The sequence below is a fragment of the Asterias amurensis genome, chromosome 13 (genome assembly GCF_032118995.1).
Source record: "Asterias amurensis chromosome 13, ASM3211899v1".
Lineage (NCBI taxonomy): Eukaryota > Metazoa > Echinodermata > Asteroidea > Forcipulatida > Asteriidae > Asterias > Asterias amurensis.
Window position 1 is genome coordinate 3,269,746 of NC_092660.1, and position 21,784 is coordinate 3,291,529.

Consider the following 21,784-nt stretch of genomic DNA (forward strand, 5'->3'; position numbering starts at 1 on the left):
ATGAAAAAGTGGTGGCGCCATACGGAAACTTTTCCATATATCCCCTCATTATGTATGAACACTTATTTACATCCATACTCTAAAATCTAAATATTTTGTTCTTTTTCAGAGTTCGTGGAATCTGAATGTTTCCCTTTCATCAGAAGTGTAAGCTGCCTCTCCCTGCATCTTAGCAGTTTTTTCCAGCCATAACAGCAGTCACTGAGGTACAAAGCATCCACCGTTTTGTAAGGCAACCAAAATGTATATTTCTAGCTGTAGGGCTTTAGGGCCATAATAATTTATACCAACACATTTGCCAAAATCTCTATCAAACTTTTTTTTGTTCTCCTAAGACCCATATAAGTTCATGACTTTTTTTTTGTGGGGCCTCCGAAGAATCAGTTAGATTTCTATTAAAAACTTCATGCATGTTACAGGCTAAGTATTGTCAATTCGGTACTAAACTGCCCTTGAGGTCATTACCTAATACTGTTAATTAGCATTTAAAGAGTTTTGCAACTGATTCTAGTTCACCAAAAGGAACGATTACACTGTGTTTCTGTACTTGCAAACATGAAATTACTGTTCATGAATAATAATGTTACTCTACCCCCCCCCCCCTCAAAGATTTTGCAACAAAAATAGCTTTAAATTTTTGAATGCATCCTACTATTATTAAATAGCAGTACAGTTTATCTGATCGTTCTGATTATCAATTTTGAGTAGTCCAAGGCAGGGATACTTGGTAGTTATACCAAAAATTAATTACCATGAAAAGTTAGAGCAGTGGTCATGTTGGTGTAAAACAATGTTGTAGGAAAAACACCCTTTAAAGTGAAATGTAGTTTTAGGGAAAGTGTTTGAAAAAAAAAATCACCCCCAAATATTTGAATCTGAGAAAAGCTTCAGGCATGAAGCCTTTCTCATGCATCTGAAAGCACACAATTTTATGTATGGAATATTTGGGTTTTCTTTCATATTTTGTTTTCAACTTTGATGACCATTCAAGCCAAAACTTTCACTGAGTTGTTACTTATGCATTTATTGAGGCACACCAAGCGAGGAGACTGGTGTTGAATAATTACCAAAAGTATCTCCAACTTTTATTATTTTCTAAAAGTTACTTTTAATTAGTTCATCAACACCAAGAAGGGAATCATCAAAGTTATAAGCTGTTTATAGAACCAATTGTCCAAATTAGGATTCATCAGAAAATAATAAGCAAACCAGACTAGATTGTTTATTTGAATTTTCAAGACTTTATTTAAACAAACTTTGTTTTCCAAAGAAAGAAAACAATAACATCACTTAGTGCATCCACACTGTTAGACATGTCCCCCACCCACCCAACCTCAAGAACTTAATTATGACTTTGTAGTATGTTTATGTTTCCTGAATGTTTTAATTAAAACTATTTTTGTTTTTGGGGTGCTTAGGCACTCCTATTGCTTCCTTACTATTCATTTTGATAGTTGCTTAAATTGATGGTTCGAAATATGCCAGTTGATGTACAAATGTATAGTTTCAAAATTGAACTTAACCCCCCCCCCGCCCCACCCCAAACCAGTTAAGAATTTAACCGATAATACATCAGCTGGCAAATTACAACCATAGCTAAGAAACATAAATGATCAACCAAGGAAGAAATGTAACCTGTTTTTTCCAAAAGGAGTTCACATGGCTAACAAAAAACTAGTCTCACGAATTAACTATTTGGTTTCTGCAAACTTGTCAAATAACCGTTGTGCTTTTTTTCATCTTACAAGAACTCTGAATATTTACCGAATCAAAGCGTTTTTGGTTCTTTTCAAACAAATCTAATTAAATTTGACTCCTTTATGGTTTACAGGTTGCATTTCTTACTTATAAAGAAGGTACAACATTGGTATTCATATACTGCATATAGAGTGCACAAGTTTGGACACAAAAACCATTATTTCATACTTGCAGCGTTTCAGAACATTTTTTTTTTATTTATTGTTTAACTCAATACAGTTTTTACATCAAGTGGACATTTATATGAATGTTTCCTTGCATGCTTACCAAAATTGAAGGTAATGCATGTTCACTAAATTCCCGCATTTAACTTCTAAGTTCAATTCGCAATAGCGTAACTACCAATGTTGTATCTTCTGTGAAGGCCGCATCTTATAGCTTGTTCTGTGACTTTATAATCTCAATCTTGGAAAGAAGTACAAAATGGCTAAGTCCACAAAGGGACACAGAGTCAAAAATTGCTAAGTGTTTTTGTCAAAAAATGACTAAGTACAAACATTGCCTGGGAGTTTCTGCTCAAAAAATTACTAAGTACAAACAATGGCTAGTGTTTTGGTCAAAAAATGACTAAGTCCACAAAAGGATCCAGAAAGGCAATAATTACTAAGTGTTTTTGTCAAAAAATGACTAAGTCCAAAAAGAGACTAAGTACAAACATCGACTAAGAGTTTCTGCTCAAAAAATGACTAAGTACAAACAATGGCTAGTGTTTTGGTCAAAAAAATGACTAAGTCCACAATAGGACACAGAAAGCCTATAATTACTAAGTGTTTTTGTCAAAAAATGACTAAGTACAAACATTGACTATGAGTTTCAGCTCAAAAAATTACTAAGTACAAACAATGGCTAGTGATTTGGTCAAAAAATGACTAAGTCCACAATGGGACTCCATTTTATTGTTATTTAAAGTCACAACAAGCTATAAGACGATACCTTTAATAAGGGGCTGTATTCCATTTTGATGTACCTGGCTATATAATCTAATGGTAATTTGAATTTGACGCCTTGTATAAGTGTCATGTGCAAATTTCTAGTTGATTACATTGTTGGTGTACATTAACTATGGGATACAGTCTCTTCTGCACCCCTATAGGGGGTGCACTTGGTTGATCATGATTTTAATAATAGGGAGGGTAGGGCCAAACTTTTTACGCAGTTAATTTCGAACCGTACAACGGCACGAGAAATTTTTTTGGCTGACTTAGTCTATATAAAAAAGGCAATTTTTAAGGGATTTTTTTGATTTTTTTTAAGCACCACTGAACTGTAGAAGCAGCAGAGTTGCGCAAACGTGTGTGCCAGTCGATGTGGCCAACTACTATCTAGAAAGTGAAGCGACTTAATGATCTAAGTATTAATGGAAGGAAAGCATTTTATTAAGTTAAATCAAGTTAATGTTTCATTGATAGTCTGTTTTACCAAAGTCCTGCTTTACATGATTGACAAACTAAAAAGATTGGTTTTTAAAAGTCCGAAGCCAAAAACAAACTTAAGATTTTTTTTTTCAAAGTCCAAAACAAAAGTCGGAAAGGATTCTGTTGCCCGTTAAAATGTTTGATGAATCTGTATCAAGTGTACCATCGGACGTCTCCCCCTGTTCGGGCAAACACGTCGCTAAGTTCTTGGAGTAAAGTTTCAAGTTTGAATTTTGGTTGAAGTGTAAAAGGACGCTTCCACTCCATCACTGATTGAGTCCTGTACCATCAGAATAACGAAGACTTCAACCCAGATGATGATGCGCTGATCAGAGAAACAAGATTCCAAGATGGCGGCTGAACTTGAACATTTTTGTGACAAGCACAAAAAACAGAACTAAAATACGCATGTTCTTTTCAATATTAACAGCATACTCAGGAATGTATTGGTTTCACTTGCATTAGAAGTACTACACTTCTTCGTAAATTTTGTTTCAAATCAATCATAAGTTTTGGATTTGTTAAAATATCGCAACATTTTAACAGTGTGTGATTACACGTTTAAACGAAGTCAAATTTCAAAGTCAAAAGTGAGGTTGTACACAAACATCAGATTTGCATCTTCATTGCATTGAGTATCATTACAGGAGATATTGTAGATGACATTGGGTTTATGGAGGATAACTAGACTGAGAAAAAAAAATCTTTAAAAAACCTAACCTATCTCTAAACAAATTCTAAACTCCTAAGTACAACAAAGTTTCAAATCCTACGAAACTACAAATTGCTGATGAAGTCCCAATAAAGTATTGAACATCTAGGATCAACAACTACTCCTACTGATTAACTTCATGTAAATCTGCAAACCAACAACTGCATACTAATGATTTCGTACCAAATACAAACTAGTGTTTTTGCATAAAAATAATTCTGACGTCGATGCTGGAAAATTAAGGTTTTATCAGTGATGATAAGATCACTGATAACTTGGTGTATTTTTCTTCTAGAAAGACACCTTTGATTCTGCAAACAGTGCCTGACTAAAGTAACAAGGTGACGTCTTATTTAGAATACCTATTCCTGCTGTGTCTTTTTGGCATGATATTCATAACAAAATCAATCTAACAAGCGAATTGAGAAACAGTTAATTTAGCTATTTATTTAATAGTTCTACACTGATATTGGACTAGTGTGTATGCTTCCTATAACTACGTAGCCATGTGAAAAATTACTGTTTGTTCTGAGGTTATTTAACTGAACAAGTCTACACTAATACTGCTAATAAACACTTAGTTTGATCCATTGTACACTTCGCTGTTGTACATGTTGAGACATTCTCATGTTTACCATAAAAGAATTAAAATAATTGATGGACATCGCACAAAATTTGTTTCGTTTCAAAGAGATCTCAAAACCACAAAAAAATACAATGGTTATACTGACAAAAAAACTAGTAGGTTGCATTTGTTCCCAACAGTTCTACGCGTTTAATATCTTAAACTTGCCTACTCTTTTAAGAACCTGTCAAAATATTAATGACCAAGTGTCTTTGTCACTTTAACAGCCTAGCTAACTAAGACTTCAACCTAAAGGATGATGTGCTGATCAGAGAAACAAGATTCCAACATTGCGGCTGAACAAATTTTGTAAGTTTTGTTAACCGCCTGAGTGTCATCACCATGTTCAGCCGGAAAATAATAATTAATACCCTGAAGGATTGAAAACACCTACTGCAGCTAAATTACTACATTTATGAAAAATGTATACAAATCATGCACACCACAGTCGCAGTATTTGTTAAAAAAGCAATGTCTATTGGTCAACATAATTTGTAAATAATTTCCTCAACTGATTGTCGTTGACAAACCTACTGTAGAATCTGTCATAAAGCTGACCACTCAAAACCTACGATGAACCTAGTTAATTGGTCACTGAAATAGACCAATAGTTAACGTCATAGACTGAATATTGTCAACCAGTTCAACAGGGGTTTCAACTAAATCTGAAATCTCAACACTATTCTAACTTACGAAGGAGTGTACATACAACCTACTGTGGCTGAGAATTAAACCAGTCACAACTACCTAATGCACAACAGCATCTTTCTAAGCGACGATGTTTCTTCTTTAAAGGGCACTGTTAACTTCCTACACAATCCCAATGTCATCTTTGATATCTCCTTTTGATACAGTCAAAACTTCTTAACATAAGTGAAACCAATGTAAAAGCCTGAGTACCTGATTGAAATGTGAGTAGCCATGTTCAGAATCTCGTTTCTCCGACCCTCGCACCAACATCTGGGTAGAAGTCTCCGTCATTCGTCAAGTTCAGAGGCTCCCTCAGATCAGAAGAGGATGTCCAGTGTAGAGAAGTTGCTCAAAAAGTAGACCTGTTTACACAGGAACAGTATAGAGAGACGGGTACCAACTTAGGATAACAAAATGATCAGGTAAAAAATGTGCAAAAAAAGTGCAATGGTCCTCAGTCCTTGACACTTTTGATACAGGCCCCCAAAGATTTCAACAGGCAACCAAATCATTTCTTTCTTAGGTTTCGTTTTTTGTCAGAGATCGAGAAAGTTGAAATAGTTTGTCAATCATGTAAGGTAGGACACCGGTAAGACAGACTACCAGCGCCACATTAACAAGATTTCACTTAATAAAATGCTTACCCAACCATTAACTCTTGGATCATTAGGTCGTCACACTTTCCAGATAGTAGTTGGCCACACCGACAGGCACACACGTTTGCACAACTCTGCTGCTTCTACAGTTCAGTGGTGCTTTCTATAGCATTTAATGAATGGTAACCAATTAATTTAAGACAAATTTTTTTAAATTATAAAAACAGCCAAGTACAACATTCACTATCCTTGAGTTGAAATAAAAGTTATATTTGAAATTAGATTTTTTTTGTATCAACTGATGCAAAAAAAACTCAATAAAATTTAGAATTGTTAGTTGTTACTGTCGCAGTATTCAAATGAAGTTTGTGACTTTTTCGTAAAAAGTATTGTACATTTAAATCAATTTTATTTTGAGTTTGGACAGGTGTGCATCACACTTATCCAAACATGTCATGCCACAAATGAATAAATTTGGAGAAATTGATGATGTACTCGTATTTCATTTTGAGTTTGGACAGGTGTGCATCACACTTATCCAAACATGTCGTGCCAAAGAGATAAATTTAGTTCAAATGATGACGTACTTGTATGTCATGAAGATTGGTCCCAAGAATACAACTTTAGGATGTGTTCCGCTTGCATTAATTGTATTGAGTGCAAGTTGTACTTGGCTTCACAATCATCAAAGTATCAATATATAGAGCCGGAAGCACTCCCACAATTTGAGTCACAAGCAAATTTTACAAAATTTGTTTTCCTACTTCGATTTAAGATGTTCCAACTCTGGGAAAATCTAGAAAAGAAGAGTTTTTTAAAGCGAGCAAAGTGTTAAAAGCAGAAGGGAAAAAAAACATTTGCCAAGAGAGTTTTGATTGAAAAAAAGAGTAAAATTCCATATTTTGGAAAGGAAAGACAAGCGTTCTAAAAACGTTGAAAAATGTATGCATTTTGTCAAAATAGCGTGAACTCGTAATGTGGGAATGCTTCGATAAAATGTATTAAGAAAATTTATGTAAAATACACAATTATTATGCAGTTGTGACCCAAACTACCAAAAAGAACAAATCTTTTCGCATAGTCGTATTTCCCGTCCCAAAATTAAGTTTAAAGCCAAAATTAAGAATAGCTTTGATTGACAACAATTTGTTTTGGGTGTGTTGCCAACACACAGAACGATGAGCGAAATGTTTCACGTAATGATTTGTCTTCTTCTTTTTGTCAAGTTGGATCACAGATGCAGTGAAATGCACAATCATGAATAAATCCAGGCCTGATACTTCACGGAGGCAACGAAGGCGATAGCCTCGATGCCCCTGGTCATTGCCTTGGTGCCCTTGAAATGATCCAGTACAGATTTACAATTTCCTCATAGGGTGCCTTTTACCAAGGAGGAAATGCTCTGGTGCCCTTGCCTTTTCAAAAAAGAAGCATACAGGCCTGTAAGTCTATAGAAACAATTCAGAACACATGATTCAAGGTTTATCATTCTGTTTTTGCTACAAACACCCCAGGTGGAAGGGGGCAGATGTAAAATGGCGGCCATTTCTGACATACAGCTGCAAAGGTTTATAGTAACCTTTCCCACAGAGGAAGGGTAAGAGGTCACATGGCAGGTGGATTAATATAAAGTACCAGTCACTTCCCCCAGGTAGGAAGGGGCAAAGGTCATGTGAGTACATATGAACCTCAACATTTAGTTTGCTGCGACACATTCCCTAGCAGAAAGGGATGAAAGTCATGTATGATGGTAGTAGTAAAACATTAATCCACTAAACTAAAACATTTAGTTTGCTGCAACACAGTCCCTAGCAAAAAGGGATGAAAGTCATGTGTGATGGTAGTGGTACAACAGTAAGCCACTAAACTAAAACTTTACTAAGTTTGCTGTGACCCAATCCCTAGCAGAAAGGGATGAAAGTGTTGTGTGATGGTAGTGGTACAACGGTAATCCACTAATGTAAAACTTTTTTAAGTTTGCTGCGACACAATCCCTAGCAGACAGGGATGAAAAGTCACGTGTGATGGTAGTGGTACAACAGTAAGCCACTAAACTAAAACTTTACTAAGTTTGCTGTGACCCAATCCTCTAGCAAAAAGGGGATAGAAGTCATGCACCATGGTAGTGGTACAACAGTAAAGCCACTGCTAGGGAAACCGTTGATAGGTCTCTAATTTGCTGTGACACACACCCCTTTGTAGAAAAGGGCAGCTCAGTCATTTAAACAGGGCAAGTGCACCAAGGCATTTTCTCCTTGGTACAGGGCACCTCTTTGGAGAAATTGCAAGAACATTTGCAACGTTGCCTCCGTAATGTATCAGGCGTGTCGTAGTAACAGTATCGAGGATGACATTTGTGCAATGACCAACTCTCAGGGAAAAAGAGAATTTAAGTCTTGTCACGACCAATAAGTTACAAAGTATGCAATGATCCTAACCAGAGCTTGTCCCAATTTCATGGCTCTGCTTACCCTAAGCACAGAATCGGCGCTTACGGAAGCAGAGAATTCTGTGCTTACGGCAAGCATATTTCACGGGTTAGCGGCAAATTTGGGCTGCGCATGTGTACTTCACGTTACTAGTATTCCACGCTTACAAGGCTAGCACAGAAATTAGGCAATTGCAATAGCGCAGAGTTTGGCGGTAAGCAGAGCCATGAAAATGGGCCCTGGAAGGCTTTCATCATAGAAGGTGTGCACTCAAGTTTCTTGTTCGTTCTTTCAATCGATCAACCCACCCCAGGGGTAAGGGGAGTATCGATCAATAACAACAATTCATGAAGGTAAACAATTCAATTTTAGATAATCGTTTTTTGAAACTAGCTATACAGCATGAGTTATCACAAATTAATGTAAGCAACACTGACAGTTTTAAAACACCTTTACCACAGTTCGGCCATTTTGTCTGGTTCCTGTGTACCCATCAAAACCAGCTTGAAACTCTCAAAGTAAAAAAAAAAAGGAACCAGACTAAATTTGGATGTCAAGCCTCATTTCGTTTCTTGAGACAATCCTGATGGCACTCTCAGTGATAAAGGATCCTTATCTTATTTAAGTACCCATACTGGGATGGATGCTCGGCCTCCTCATCAGTAAGACATCTCTCTGGCATCAGGTGGTCGTCGTTGTCGTCGTCGTCGTCGTCGGTGGTTTCAACTCCTTGTTCCAGTGAGCTCTTGCCTTGAGTTCCTCTCAGTGTAGACCGATCCGAAGATGTTGATTCTCTTCAAGAGTACTCAATCTCTTGATGCCTGTTAATAAAATAAATAAAAAATCTAAAATTACATTTACATAAAAAGTGAACCTTTTACCCATTCTGGGGTCGATTTCACAAAGAGTTAGAAAGCTAAAATAAAACAGTGAAAGTTTCAGTAAAAAAAGGTCTACTGGTTCGACTTGCTGAGAACACAGAAAGAAGCAAAACCCTGTCACAGTAGTGATAAATCCATCCGAGGTAAAGATTTCGATAGGTTTGCTTTTTTTCTCAAACATTTGAAAAAAATTGACCAGGGGTTTCCTTACGGGTGGCGAACCCTTTGACTCTGAATTTTTGCTCTTCTGTTTTTAGAGGTAAAATACAAAACCTCTGAAATAAAACGAACCTATTTGTATATCAAAATATTTGGAGGGGTCAACGTTTCAATTTGAAGTGGCGCAATTTTCAATCAAACACGTTTAAAAAATTGACCAGGGGTTTCCTTACGGGTGGCGAACCCTTTGTCACTGAATTTTTTCTCTTCTGTTTTCAGAGTTAAAAATATAAAACCAAATATTTGGGTGCTTGTTCTTCAACATTTGCCAAATGATAAATCACCTTATATGAAGTGGCGCATTTTTCAATTGAAAAAATCGACCTCCTCATCAGTAAGACATCTCTATGGCATCAGGTGGTCGTCGTCGTCGGTGGTGATTTCATCTCCTTGTTCCAATGAGCTCTTGTCTGGAGTTCCTCTCAGTGAAGACCGATCCGAAGATGTTGATTCTCTTCAAGAGTACTCAATCTCTTGATGCCTGTTAATAAAATAAATAAAAAATCTAAAATTACATTTACATAAAAAGTGAACCTTTTACCCATTCTGGGGTCGATTTCACAAAGAGTTAGAAAGCTAAAATAAAACAGTGACAGTTTCAGTAAAAAAAGGTCTACTGGTTCGACTTGCTGAGAACACAGAAAGAAGCAAAACCCTGTCACAGTAGTGATAAATCCATCCGAGGTAAAGATTTCGATAGGTTTGCTTTTTTTCTCAAACATTTGAAAAAAATTGACCAGGGGTTTCCTTACGGGTGGCGAACCCTTTGACACTGAATTTTTGCTCTTCTGTTTTTAGAGGTAAAATACAAAACCTCTGAAATAAAACGAACCTATTTGTATATCAAAATATTTGGAGGGGTCAACGTTTCAATTTGAAGTGGCGCAATTTTCAATCAAACACGTTTAAAAAATTGACCAGGGGTTTCCTTACGGGTGGCGAACCCTTTGTCACTGAATTTTTTCTTTTCTGTTTTCAGAGTTAAAAATATAAAACCAAATATTTGGGTGCTTGTTCTTCAACATTTGCCAAATGATAAATACCCTTATATGAAGTGGCGCATTTTTCAATTGAAAAAATCGACCTCCTCATCAGTAAGACATCTCTATGGCATCAGGTGGTCGTCGTCGTCGGTGGTGATTTCATCTTGTTCCAATGAGCTCTTGTCTGGAGTTCCTCTCAGTGAAGACCGATCCGAAGATGTTGATTCTCTTCAAGAGTACTCTATCTCTTGATGCCTGTTAATAAAATAAATAAAAAATCTAAAATTACATTTACATAAAAAGTGAACCTTTTACCCATTCTGGGGTCGATTTCACAAAGAGTTAGAAAGCTAAAATAAACAGTGAAAGTTTCAGTAAAAAAAGGTCTACTGTTTCGACTTGCTGAGAACACAGAAAGAAGCAAAACCCTGTCACAGTAGTGATAAATCCATCCGAGGTAAAGATTTCGATAAGTTTGCTTTTTTTCTCAAACATTTCAAAAAAATTGACCAGGGGTTTCCTTACGGGTGGCGAACCCTTTGACACTGAATTTTTGCTCTTCTGTTTTCAGAGGTAAAATACAAAACCTCTGAAATAAAACGAACCTATTTGTATATCAAAATATTTGGAGGGGTCAACGTTTCAATTTGAAGTGGCACAATTTTCAATCAAACACAGTTAAAAAATTGACCAGGGGTTTCCTTACGGGTGGCGAACCCTTTGTCACTGAATTTTTGCTCTTCTGTTTTCAGAGTTAAAAATATAAAACCAAATAATTGGGTGCTTGTTCTTCAACACTTGCCAAATGATAAATCACCTTATATGAAGTGGCGCATTTTTCAATTGAAAAAATCGACCTCCTCATCAGTAAGACATCTCTATGGCATCAGGTGGTCGTCGTCGTCTGTGGTGATTTCATCTCCTTGTTCCAATGAGCTCTTGTCTGGAGTTCCTCTCAGTGAAGACCGATCCGAAGATGTTGATTCTCTTCAAGAGTACTCAATCTCTTGATGCCTGTTAATAAAATAAATAAAAAATCTAAAACTACATTTACATAAAAAATTTACCTTTGATAAGTGCATGCACTAGGTTCTTTTATATGCGTTACACAAAACATTGGACCAACAGCTTTACGTCCCATCTGAAGGACGAAGCAATGGTCAATTGTCTTGCTTTAAAAGGACACAAGTGTCGTGGCTGGGGATTTGAACCCACACTCTGCTGATCAGAAACACCAGAGTTTGAATTCGGTGCTCGGCCACTGCACTTGTGACGACGATTTACACACATGTTATGTGAACAGTGAGTTTCCGTTTGTACTTATCCTCATGTAGCAGTGAAATCCGCTATTGAGTGACACTCGTGGCTCTTCAACGATATTACCCCAGATCACTAGGATATTTAACTCTTTCATCAAACCAAATCAGCTCATTTGGGAGTAAACTGCCTCTGCAGCCAGATATGTAGTGACCAAGCTAAATAAATCACAAGAACCATCTCAACCCTCACAGGTACCTACTAACCCCTGTGCAATCTATGGAAACTGTATGATAAACCTAAAAGGCTCTACAAGCCTAAAACCTGGTTCATACTTCCTGCGAATGCGAAGCAAATTTTGTTGTCACAAACTTGCAATGAATAACTCGCAACAGTTGAACTGTGTTCAACCCCATTCGCGAAGAAAACAAGGCTGTGTCGCTAAAATTCACTTTTCATTTGCAGGAAGTATGAACCAGGCCTAAGTAGTGATCAACTTACTTGCATGATGGGCAGAAATAGAAGACGGTTTGTCCTTCGCCAGCTGATCGTGTTTGCCTGATGTGGAAATGAAGTCCATCGTGACCGAACTTGGCACATACCCTGTCAATCTGAAACCAGACCAGATACAAAAATGAAATTAAGAAGTGATCAAAAATTACCAAGCATTGAAAAAACAAATTTGTGATAATACCCCTACAAGGTAGGGCCATAAGTTTTTTGGTTTTTTTTCCAATGATTTATGGACAAAATGTAGAAAGATGAAATACAACTCAGACAGTTTCAGCAAAATAGGTCTACTGGTTCGACTTGCTGAGAACACAGAAAGAAGCAGAACCCTGTCAGAGTAGCGATGAATCCATCCAAGGAAAATATTTTGATACATCAACAAATAAGGTTTGCTTTTTTAACATTTCAACTTTTAATTTGAAGTGGCGCAATTTTCAATCAAACACAGTTAAAAAATTGGCCAAAGGTTTCCTTACGGGTGGCAAACCCTTTGTCACTGAATTTTTGCTCTTCTGTTTTCACAGTTAAAAATATAAAATCAAATATTTGGGGGCTTGTTCTTCAAGACTTACCAATTGATAAATCACCTTGTATGAAGTGGCGCATTTTTCAAGTAAATAAATCGGGCTCCTCATCAGTAAGACATCTCTCTGGCATCAGGTGGTCGTCGTCGTTGGTGGTGATTTCATCTCCTTGTTCCAGTGAGCTCTTGTCTGGAGTTCCTTTCAGTATAGACTGATCTGAATATGTTGATTCTCTTCAAGAGTACTCAATCTCTTGATGCCTGTAAATAAAACAAATAAAAAAATCTAAAATAACATTTACATAAAAAATTAACCTTTGATAAGTGCATGCACTGGGTTCTATTACATGCCTTCCACAACACATGAGACCAACAGCTTTCATCCCATCTGAAGGACGAAGCAATGGTTAAGTGTCTTGCTTTAAAAGGACACAAGTGTCGTGGCTGGGGATTTGAACCCACACTCTGCTGATCAGAAACACCAGAGTTTGAATTTGGTGCTCGGCCACGACACTTCCGACGACGATTTACACACATGTCGTGTGAACACTGAATTTCTGCTTGTACTTATCCTCATATAGCACTGAAATCCGTCATTCAGTGACGCTCGTGGCTCTTCAACAATGTTACCCCTGATCACTAGGACATTTGTTTCATTCATCAAACAAACTCAGCTCCCTTGGGAATTAACCGCCTGTACAGCCAAATATTAATTGACCAGGTTAAATACATCACAAGAACCATCTCAACCCTCACATGGACATGTACCTCTTACCCCTGTGCAATCTATGGAAACTGTATGATATACCTAAGGGTCTACAAGCCTAAAACATTCATACTTCCTGCAGTATGAACCAGGCTTAAGTAGTGATTAACTTACTTGCATGATGAGTAGGACGGGCAGAAATAGAAGACGGTTTGTCTTCATTAGCGTGTTTGCCTGGTGTGGAAATAAAATTTCATCGTGACCGCACTCGGCACAAGCCCTGTCAATCTGAAATCAGACCAGATACAAAAATGAAATTAAGAAGTGATGAAAAATAACCAAGCATTGTAAAAACTAATTTGTGATAATACGCCTAAAAGGTAGGGCCATAAGTTTGGATTTTTTTGTCAACGATTTATGGACAACATATAGAAAGATGAAATAAAACTGTGAAAATTTCAGCAAAATAGGTCTACTGGTTCTACTTGCTGAGAAAACAGAGAGAAGAAAAACACTGTCACAGTAGCAATGAATCAATCCAAGGTAAAGATTTTGATACATCAACAAGTAAGGTTTGCTTTTTTCCAAACGTTTAAAAAAAATTGGCCAAGTGTTTCCTTACAGGTGGCGAACCCATTGTCACCGATTTTTGCTCCTCTGTTTTCACAGGTAAAATATATAACCTCTGAAATAAAAGAACCTATTTGTATATCCGAATATTTGGGGGCTTACGGGTGGCGAACCCGTTGTCATTGATTTTTGCTGCTCTGTTTTCACCGTTAAAATATATAACCTCTGAAATAAAACGAACCAATTTGTATATCAAAATATTTGGGGGTTTCGGTTATTTTTCAAAATTTACCAAACGTCAACTTTTAATTTGAAGTTGACAAATTTCCAATCAAACACAGTTAAAAAATTGACCAGGGGTTTCCTTACGGGTGGCGAACCCTTTGTCACTGATTTATGCTCCTCTGTTTTCACAATTAAAATTAAATAAAACCTCTGAAATAAAACAAACCAATTTGTATGTCAAAATATTTGGGGGTTTCGGTTATTTTTTTTAAATTTACCAAAATGTCAACTTTTAATTTGAAGTAGACAAATTTTCAATCAAACACAGTTTAAAAATTGGCCAGGGGTTTCCTTACGGGTGGCGAACCCTTTGTCACTGATTTATGCTCCTCTGTTTTCACAATTAAAATTAAATAAAACCTCTGAAATAAAATGAACCAATTTGTATGTCAAAATATTTGGGGGGTTTTGGTTATTTTTTAAAATTTACCAAAATGTCAACTTTTAATTTGAAGTAGACAAATTTTCAATCAAACACAGTTAAAAAATTGGCCAGGGGTTTCCTTACGGGTGGCGAACCCATTGTCACTGATTTATGCTCCTCTGTTTTCACAATTAAAATATAAAACCTCTGAAATTAAACGAACCAATTTGTATATCAAAATATTTGGGGGTTTACGTTATTTTTCAAAATTTACCAAATGTCAACTTTTAATTCGAAGTTGACAAATTTCCAATCAAACACAGTTAAAAAAATGACCAGGGGTTTCCTTATGGGTGGCAAACCCTTTGTCACTTAATTTTATATGAAATAAATCACCTAATAAATTTCAAGTAGTGTGCATTTTTTTTTCATAAACCAATTTTAAAAATGGCTGGAGGTTACCCTGTGGGTGGTGAACCCTTTTCGGTACATCTTTTTTTTATTCATTCAGAGTTAAATATAAATAATGAAACCTCTCAAAGAAAAAAGAAAAACAATGTTTTGGTGGTTATAGTATAGACAATTAAACAACAATAAAGTACGAGCATTTTTGTATGCAAACATCAAGATATAAACCTAAACAATTTGGACATTTCCTAAGATAAAACTCCAGTTTCACTCACCAGTGGTCCTAGGTCTTTCTGGCCGACGACCTCGTAACGACCTTCAACATCCTTGGGAGAGTTGAGACGCAGGTATAAATGATAGACCACACCATGTATAATGCAGCTGTAATGAGAAGGAAGACAAAGAGTGACTTTTCATTCATTCAAAAAGCTGTCTGTGCTTATGGTAGTGATACATGTATTAATATTAATAATCTTTTTGCACACAGCCGTGTACATCAGTCCGCGCAAAGTGCAGATAAGGCAACGTTGCCTTATTGTGCAACCAGTAGCGCAATAATGCAACTTCCGGTGTAAAAGTAGAAAAATGTAAGCTACGTTGAAAACAAGGTGAAATACTGTCAATGCTAATCAGCTTATGTGGTCTGAGGGTAAAATAACTGTTTACTGTTGTTTTAGGACAGTTGGGCTGGTTGGGGATTGGGTGGGTGGAGCATGGAGGAGGGGTGGGGTATGGGGCGGAGCTAATACTACACGTGAGAATAGCGTCATGATTAAAGGTTTATTTATTCATTTTTTTTTAGCTTCATAATTATATTCTGTATTTACATTGAGTTTTTAATTGTAATACATTTCTTTAATAAAATTATTTCTGAACGTTGATTAGTTCTTTTTTGTATTTATATTTATAATGACGATTTAATTCCTTCTCTGTAAGCACAGGCTTTCCCGATCTGCCGGCTCTCAAGTCTTTTTCTCTGGATGGGCTGAAGGAATGGAACAAGTTACCTAAGCTACAGGGAATCATCTTCTACTGCCATTTTCAAGAAAAACCTCAAAACCTACTTTTTCAGTCAGCCTCGACATTAATATTTTGTTGTTTTGTTTTTCTTGTTTCTTGTTTAGTTCAGGCGCTATAAATACCTATATTATAGGTTTTATTTTTAACATTGAAAGAGCAATAAATAATAAATATAAACTATAACTTGTGTTTAAAGTAAAGTTATTTCTAGAAAAATTTACTGACAGTGATTGAATAATTTAAAATAAAAAATGGCAAATTGCAAACTGCATGGTCACTTAAAAAAATGTAAATAAAAATAATTAAAAATTTGTCTCATACAAAAACACAAAAGTTTCATTTATGGTAATGAAATCAAGATTGCACAATTTTAGTAAACATCAAAGTGAAAAACACTTCTTAAATAAACATTTTATAAATCTTTAAAAATTAACAAAAAATGTGATTTTCAAATCAAATGGAAATCAGCAATTACAACAATGTTACACTTTTACCAAGTTAATAAAATGTTGCCACCATGTGTGTTCAGAATGTTGAATAGGACATCTAATTAGTACATAACTTCCTGCTGATTGGCGTGCCCAATAGTTTTTGTTGAACAGTGGATATACCAAGTTTAGTTCTGCCCTAATTAATAAAGATTGCACAAACCAAAATTAACTATTTTATATCACTGATGTTTAATTTGTAGCCATACTTGACAAAGATTGCACAATTAAAATAATTACTTATTAATAATTATTTATTTCCGAAATAATTACTGTACCTTCCTTTTTACTTGTTTACATTTGGTTGCAATCTACTGTTTTAAATCAATTATGTCAATGGGACGGGCCGGGATGGCTAAGTTAGAGACCCGCCTGCACATCTCCCCCTCTCTCAACCTCCAAAATATTTTGGGTCCACCACAACGAACTTGTCTGGCGTAAATAAAAAATTCCGGCATCGGGCCGATCTCAAGTTTCAAACCACGGTCCCTTGGACATAGACAGGTCTACTCTTGCCAAAGTTGTCACTATATTTACTTAGGTTCCCTGCTTTAATATGAAATTCTCGTCTACATTAGAATTTGTTATCCAAACTACTCAGCCAAGGCAAGGAGCAAAGTTACTAAAATAGTTATTACTCTTCCAAGTTTCCCGCCATCTGTTTATGTTTCGCGCAATTCATGAATGGTCAGGCACGTCAATACATTTAAAAACTTAACATCAATAAAGTTTTTATTTTATTTAATTTTAACAATTAAAAATATTAAGTTTAATTTAAAACTGTAATATTATTTTTTTATTGACTATAAACAATATTATTTTTAAAAAAAGAGTGGGTTTTAAACTTGCATAAATTAACACCGCTGGACGAGGATACAATCTGACACAGTAAAATGGCGTCGCAGTTTTCCTGAACGGCAAGTGTGGAGTGATAATTTTCAAAAGCCATTTGCGCGAAAATGCACAGATAACTTTTTGATTTGCACAGATAGAAAGTTGGGTAAGGAACTGTACAATACTATTATATGATTTAAACTATTCCAACAAAGCCTTTTTCGATTCCCTTTTTGTGTTTGAATGCAAGAGTTGCCGAATAGTGCAACTTTGAAGTAGTGCAATTCGTCAACGTTTCCAAATTCTGCTACTCAACGTTGCACAATAAGGCAACGTTGCACAATAAGGCAACGTTGCCTTATCTGCACTTTGCGCGGACTGACATACTGGTACCCTGTGCGAGCTTCGTGGTTCCGTGTATGTTTTGTACACAAATCACGGATCGTACCCGCCCTCTCGTGACGCATTCTCGCAAAATGAGGTCGGGTAATTTCAATTATTGTTGGCAGAGGAGTAACACGTACAGTAGATAGGAAGTCTTTATTTTCTCTATTTTCTCTATCATTTTTAACAATTTTTGAGATCGCGGAGTTGATTCTCTGGTCGATAGCATACACATTGATATATCAAAGGACACATAGAGCCTAATTTTGGCGAGATTAAAAAAAAAAAAAGAGAGATTTCTGATTCCAAAATTCATTGAACCATGGGTCGTTGAACGCGTGACAGATGACCCTCTATGAGGTTATGGGAAACGATAGCCGGACAAAACCGAAATAGTTCTAGGAGTAGGCCTAGTACCGGTAGTACTATCCTATAATTTTATTTTTTTTATACTAAAAAAAATATTCAACATTTTTTGTTAACAGCAAATTACCAGTCACAGGTCATTTATATCATCAGAATCAAAGTCATTGAGCTTAATTTGCATTAATGTATTTAATATCATTAATATTCAAAGTCTGTTGCGATCATGCATCAGCCTCCTCCCCCACCGCCTCCTTGGCCACGTCCCGACCCCGCCTACCCCTTTTATAAATAACGCACAAGTCAAGGGGGCTGTCACGCAGACAACTCCGGTTACAAGCTCCGGTTTCCACAATAAGTATATATATTCCAAACTTACTTTTTGCATCTACTTTGTCAGGACATGTCTTGCACTTCATAACTACCGTTCTTTTTTCAGAAAACGGTAAAATGGAGCCACATAGCGGGTAAAAGTCTCTCGAAGAAACAACTCACTCCTCTCCGTCCATGTTTTAGAGAAATTCTGATCCCGCGTGCGTTTCTGAATGGGACGCACGTGATTTATCAAGCTTGACTTCTTCCATACGTTCAGCGTTGAATTTGGTTTAGGATATCTGACTAGGTATTTTTAAAAATGGCAATCGCGCCCTCTGTCGGCGGATTGTAGGATCTCCCGCGCAAAGTTAATGAGTTGTATTAATTAATTGATGCACTTTCTGGATGATTTTGATTAATCCTGGTTAAAAATACCAAGCGCAACAGGATAAACAATGAAATTAAATAACCATTATCCCCAAATACAAACCACACCACATCACTATCTAAGAGAGAAATCCCTTCCAAATACTCCTTACTAAAAATCGCTTTAAATTATTTTGTTTAAAATAATCCCTAGAACATTACAAAAGTTATCACTCCCATTAATATGCAAAAAAATCAAAGAAATAATGTTATTACATGATTTTGTTTAACCATGATAATGCCGGAAAATAGTTTTTGCCCCTCGCTATTTTTATGCTTTGTCTTTTCATGTGTGTCCTTTAATGCATTTTGTTATTTTTAACCACAGGGGTAAGTTTACGTAATAATAAAAAATAGGAGGGGCTTCACCAAGTAAGCAGACTGGTCTTTGACTGTAATTTTTCTAGGACAAAACGACACAATGTCCACAGATTTACATTAAAGTTATGTTTGAAGATAATGGTGGTAGAAAAGCTTCCCTGAAAATAATTTGCTGAGGTGCTGTAGCTTTGAGAAATGAGCAAAACAATGTCATGAAAATAATTTTCAACGAATTATTTTTGGTTTGAAGTTTTTGCTTTTAGACTCGCTTGCAACTCACGGATATCCTGGCATTTGGCGATAGCAACTAACGCCTAAAATCAAGCAATAAGGTTTCGTCACAAACTTTCATCCTGCCGCCGCTGCGCCTCTTGAATTTCACCGTTTTGTGTAGCAAATTTTTCCAAATTTGTAAAGGCACTATTGGTAACTTACTCACAATAATTGTGAGAAAGGGTCTCTGAAGTAACGTAGTTTTCGAGAAAGAAGTAATTTACTACTAACTTGATTTCAAGACCTCGAAGCATCTGAAAGCACACAACTTCATGTGAACAGGGGAGTTTTTTTGTTATTTGATGCATAATGTTAAGATACACCAAGTGAGCAGACTGCTGTTTATTATTGCGCCTTGCTCAAGCTATACTTAATCAATCGAGTCTGACATCTTATTAAAGCCATTGGACCCTTTCGGTTCAGAAAAAAAGTAAAAGTTCACAGATTAACAAATAACTTAAAGGGTTTACAGAAGGCAATGGTGAAATACTTCTCTTGAAATATTAGTCCATGAAATGCTTTACTTTTTGAGAAAACAGCAATACAATATAAATTCTCGTTAACGAGAATTACGGATTTATTTTTAACACATGTCATGACACGGCGAAGCGCGCGGAAACAAGGGTGGGGTTTTCCGTTGGTTTCTCCTGACTCCGATGACCGATTGAGCCTAAATTTTCACAGGTTTGTTATTTGATATAGAAGTTGAGGTACACTAAGTGTGGGCCTTGGACAACACTGTTTACCGAAAGGGTCCAATGGCTTTAAGCAGCTTGTTAAAAGACTAGCAACATTTAATGAGTATTCTTATCAATCATAACTTTTTACAAGATTTGTTATTAATATTATTAGCCTACAGGAAATCATCTCATCGAGAATGCTGTGGCGCTATTTTGTTTTCATTGTAAATAATAAACTGACGAGGCTGAAAATGAAATAGATCGACCCCGTAAAACGTAAGCTGTATAAAGTATTGTTATAGTCCAGCTGCTAAGGCCCATATGTGGACAAATTGTGCACTTTGTGGTAAAAGCATGAAACTTCCTACAGTTGTTATATACACCCTAAAGATCATTTTAAGACTTGGACCCATCTTGGATCTCACCCATTTTAGGGGTGGGGCTACGTTTTAAGAAAGTAGGGGGTAACATATTTAATATGTCTGTTTTGACTATTTGAAAAACAATTCTGCTCATTTTTTTAGACTAAAGTACATGATAACAGTTCAATAATTTTTTGAAAATTAATTGCTGTCTTGAATTCTGCCCGTTTTGTGGGCGGAGTCATATTTTTAAGAAAGAAGGGGGTAAAAAATGTAATATACTAATAATGTTAATTTTGACTAAATTTGCTTTTCTCTGCTCATTTGTATTTAGACTAAAATACATGATAACAGTTCAATAATTATTTAAAAATTAATAATTGTCTTGATTTCTGCCCCTTTAGTGGGCGGAGTCGTATTTTTAAGAAAGTGGGGGTTAAAAAATGTAATATGTTAATTTTACTAAATTTCCTTTTCTCTGCTCTTTCTTTTAGACTAAAATACATAATAACAGTAAAATAGTTATTTAAAAATTAAGTCACATTTTTTAAAAGTGGGGATAAAATAAAACATGCCTTTCTAGCTCCTTTATTGTTGTACTGATAATCGCCAAACCGTGTAAATACATGTATCGACATTTAATTACAATATTTCTACATTTTCAGTATGCACTACATAGTTGTTGACAGTAACAGTGTTTACAATTTACTCAAAGGACTTCTTTGCTCCCTCTTGAGAGTAAACGATTGGGTGCTAAACAAGTCGAACCAGCAGTGATGCCTTACTATTGAGTATTCTTATACAGTTTTTGCCTCTCCAAATTCCCACAAGAGCTCATTCGAACTGATGATGTGGCCCGACTCTACCCATCAGCCCCCAAAATGCTATACAGATACCTCAACCAGCAACACCCAAGCATCAAGTTCACCGTGTTCACCATGGGACAAGGGCAGTCTGACAATAGCTGTCTAGATGCCTGATCCCAACCACAAAGAAACAAGACAACACCCTCCACCACAGTTTCCAATGAAAAATAACCAACATTGACCGTTGTACACCAGTTCTTCTTTCATTACCTTAGCATCTAAACACACCTTCTTGTTAAAGGTTCCTACAACTTGTGTCGATGGTGTTCAATATATAAGACAGGATAGCCTTTGTCGTAGTTGTGAGTTGGTCTGTTGGAGTTGTGGGTTTGCCAGTCTGAGTGATTCAATGCCGCCGTTCTGCTTTATTTTGTTATGTCGCTCGCCTGGCTGACAACACTCCAGCTAAAAACGCTCTTCGCATCGCCAGCAACTCCAGGGGAGGCCTAAGCACCAGCTCCTGGCTGGAAAATATCCAGAGGTCGTCCAAGATCAGCTTGGTGTAAAAAACTGCCTGGCCC

The 21,784-nt window shown here is 36.3% G+C and overlaps 1 long non-coding RNA gene across 1 annotated transcript; it reads right to left on the minus strand.

Annotated features, from left to right (window-relative positions):
* Nucleotides 1-10,375: 10,375 nt before the first annotated feature.
* Nucleotides 10,376-18,558, minus strand: LOC139946205 (uncharacterized). The gene is made up of 7 exons (XR_011787222.1): nucleotides 18,400-18,558; nucleotides 15,207-15,312; nucleotides 13,479-13,592; nucleotides 12,648-12,859; nucleotides 12,067-12,176; nucleotides 11,126-11,322; nucleotides 10,376-10,563 (listed from the first exon to the last, which is right to left on the minus strand). It is a non-coding gene; the product is annotated as an uncharacterized lncRNA (long non-coding RNA).
* Between the last annotated feature and the right edge of the window lie 3,226 nt (nucleotides 18,559-21,784).